Source organism: Pinus tabuliformis, chromosome 6, assembly GCF_031772625.1.
Source record: "Pinus tabuliformis cultivar Carrire ecotype Pingquan chromosome 6, CPIR1, whole genome shotgun sequence".
NCBI classification, from domain to species: Eukaryota; Viridiplantae; Streptophyta; class Pinopsida; order Pinales; family Pinaceae; genus Pinus; species Pinus tabuliformis.
In genome coordinates this window covers 452,945,285-452,949,186 of record NC_142292.1, presented here as the reverse complement: position 1 = coordinate 452,949,186, position 3,902 = coordinate 452,945,285, and positions in this window count along the sequence as shown.

The following is a 3,902-nucleotide window of genomic DNA, read 5'->3' as shown; positions in this document are numbered from 1 at the left end:
AAACCTTCCTGAATATAAATATGATGAGTACACATCAATGGGTGCACTCCCTTCATTTCTTGATAACTCCAAGTGAAGGCATCTAGGTGTTCCTTTAGCATGTTGCACAACTTTTCTTCTTGGAGAACAAAAAGAGATGGATTGATTTTCAAAGTCCTCTCAGGACTGAATTCTATGGTTTTGACATGGATATGGTTGGAATCGGCTAAGGATAGATCCAATTGATGGTTGTTTTGGGTTTCCTTTACTACTTCGTCTAAGGACAATGTACTGGGGGTTGGACTTTGGAGTATGTGTTTGATAAAATCATCTTAATCCTATTGTCCCCCTCCCATGGTTATTTCTAAGGTATAGAATCTGGCGGAATAAATTTCATCTTCCTCCTCCTCTTTCAGCGACAAAGGTAAGTCATGTTCTAGAGATGGCTGAGCAGGAGGGTATAGGACTAACTACTTGGACATATGCCCATTCTTGATGGTCATATTTCCAGCTCTGTAGCTAATGTAAGCATCAGCAGTGGCTAACCAGGGCCTCCCAATGATGAGAGTGTAACTAGTAAGATTAGCCTTAGGCTGGAGAACTAGGAAATATATAGAGTATTCCCAAGAATCAATGGAGACCATCACATCCTCCACAATCCCCTCAGGGGTCACTGTGGAGCGGTCTGCAAGTTGCAAAACTATTGTGGTCTTCCTCAATGAACCTTGGAGGTTGACTCTGAGCATGGTGTCCTTGGTCATCACGTTAATGGCAGCCCCAAGATTGATCAAAGTGTGTGGGACAATGGTGCCATTGATGTGCACATCTACTACAGGGCTTCCAGGGTCCAAATCCTTTGGATAGATTACCTACCCCAGCATTAAGTTAGACAGTTTTCCAATGACATTAATGGTATGATCATCTCTTTTTCGCATTCGTGGATGCTTGAAGCACTTCTCCTTAATCAACTTGTTGTAAATAGGTACATCCTTGATAGCTTGGAGAAGTGAAATTTTGACATATAGGTTTTTCAATTCTCCCATAAGTTCAGTCTCTTCTGGGGTAGGCTAAGGTGGTTGGGTTAATCTCTTAGGAAAGGGTGGTGGATTTACTTTAAGAACACTTTCCTGTCTTTCTTCCTCAACCTCCCTGGGTGGAGGTAGAGGTTGGTTTTCCGAGAGTACTCTCCCAGATCTCAGGTTGATTTCCTGAATCTCCACAACATATATGGATATGATGTCTCTCCACTGTATACTTGTTGTGCTTGTTTATTATTCGGGTTCGAATTTGGCTGGGCAGGCATATAGGGTTGTTTAGGTGGAGCAGAGTGTAAAATTTGTGGTTGGGTAGGTGGTGAAGGCAATAAAGCTGGGCCATTGTTGTATTGGGGCCTCCATCCTTGGGGCAGTGCATTCCACTGAGGTTGTGGTGGAGCATATGGTTGAAATGACTAGCTGGCTAGTTGGGAATGATACTGAGGTGAAAAGGACCAAGGAGGAGGTGTAGACCAGGAAGGATGAGTAGGGGGTCACCAAGAAGGTATGGGCGTGGTCTGGTTGGGGTTATAATATACATGGGATGACCCTTGCATGCCCTGTTGGTATGGCCTAGGCCCATGAGGTCTCCTTTGGTTTATATAGTAGAGTTGCTCAGTGACTCCTTTAGCTCCTTGATATACAGCTTTGAGTCTAGGTAAATAGGGGCACTTGTTTGTGGAGTGGTTTTCTTCACAGAATGAGACAATTTCAATAGAATTCAATGGACATTGGTTCCTAGGATGCCTTCTGGTGTATCTAGGACAAAAAATGCCCAAGGCACTCTCTGCTTCTTCTGTATTTCTCTTAATGTGCATAATGTCAATCTACAGGGCAAGGGTTTGCAACATCTCACTTTTGAAATCCTCCATCATATTTCCAATTTCACCATTGATGGATGAATTGGAAGAGGATGCACTGACCATAGGTTGACTACCCCTACCCTCTTTCCTGGTTTCCCCAGAATGGTTTCTAAAGATAGTCTTGATATCCTCATAGGGTAACTGGTAGATATCCCCTCCTGCTAACAAGTGTAGGGTATCCATAAGGTCTTCCCTTACTCCTCTAAGCAGGACTAGCTTTAGTGACTCGGGGTCAAGTGTGCACCTGGCCCTTTTGTAGCTAAGCTGGAATCTTTCTTCATAATCCTGTAGGGATTCATCATTGCCTAAGGTCATCCTAAAAATCTCTTCTTTAGTGTATTTAGACCTACAGTAGTCCCGATACTTGTTATATAAGGCTTGCTACATCTGAGCCCAAGTTGTAATGATATCTTCAAGTAAACCCATGAACCAGCGCAAAGTTTTTTTTTTGTAAAATTAAGCAGTTATATTAATGATTGAGAATAAAAATACAATGGTCCGTAGGGGTCAGAGCGACCTGCCTGCGTTGACTGGGTGGCCTTTCCAGGCAAATGCCTGCAGCATATATAGTGCTTTGTCTAAGTAGAGTTTTCATGGAGCCCGTGAGGTGATCCTGCAAGAGTGGTGGGCATCTTGCTGCGAGGTGGGCAGAATGCTACGAGGTGGGCAGATTGCTGCCTGAAGTTCCTGAGATTGTCATGCTTGAAGTGGATGAGCATTCATTTTATTGATGCGTCTTTTGGGTGTGCAGTGATGTGTCTCCAATCTTGATTGCACAAGCCTATTGATGCAGATCTTCTCTTTTCAGTGGCGCATCTGCAGATCTTCTCTTTTCAGTGGCGCTTCTGCCATGGTTTAACATTCCTTCCAGTGTTTGAAGCCATAGTGTGCCTTGCTGTCGAGGCCTAAGTGTGCAGATCTGTCTGCTGGATCTTTTTGCAGTTTTCTTTGAGCACTCCTTTTGCTAGATCGTGCCAGAGGCTGTGGAATTCTGCCATCTGGGAATCTATCCCTGCATTTGCTAAGACATCAGCTATCTTGTTTGCCTTTCTACGAACTGCTTGGAATGTAATCCCTTGCAAATTGCAGAGATGATTTTGGAGATCTTGCAGTGTTGCCGATAGTCTCCAGCTGGGGATAACTTTATGTACCTACGCTCCCATCTGGAGTTTCTTTATCATCCTGATTATGATCTTCGAGTCTCCTTCCACTATTAGTGGTAGAAATCTGTAGCGGCCTGCCAGAGTGAGACCCTGAATGAGAGCAATTAGTTCTACAGCGTTGTTGGTGTTCACTCTGATGTTGCCATGATAGACGAGATGAATTGTGCCTGTGTGATCCCTTACTACTCCCCCATATCCAGCTATTACCGGGTTCTTTCTTGAAGCCCCGTCGAAATTGAGTTTGAGCGTGTTTGAAGGGGGCAGAGTCCAATTGTCCTGCGTTGTTCCATTGGAGACGCAGTTTTTACCAGCAGGGTTGATCTGGGTTTGAAGATTTAGGATTTGAATGATTCTGTCATCATTCAGTGAAGTGTTGCCCTCTTTCTGCAAAGTGCCCATGGCATTGACTGTTTCTTTGATGAGCTGTCTCACTTTTCCTATCAGCATGCTTACTGCAAGTGCAGAGTTTTTGAAGACTCGTGTGTTTCGTTCTTTCCAAAGGATCCAGGCTATTGCTCCCAGTATTAAGTTCCAGGCACTTTTGACCAAGGGATTGGAGGACATGGATGTTCTCCATTGGCTGAGTGAGAGTTGAATGGAGTCTCTGTTTTTGTCAGATTGTCTAAAGATCATAGCCATGTCATCCCACAGAGAGCAGGCCATTGGACAGGCATTGAGTATGTGATTGAGAGTTTCTGGGCCATCCTCACAGAGTATGCATCGTGAAGGGCCTATGAAGCCTCATTTTTGAACATTGTCCCATGTGATTGCTTTGTTGTGCATGACCAACCAGGAGAAAAGTGTGATTTTTGGCCATGTTCCTCTGCTCCAAAGGGTTTGCCAACTGTGGTCTGGTTGCGGAT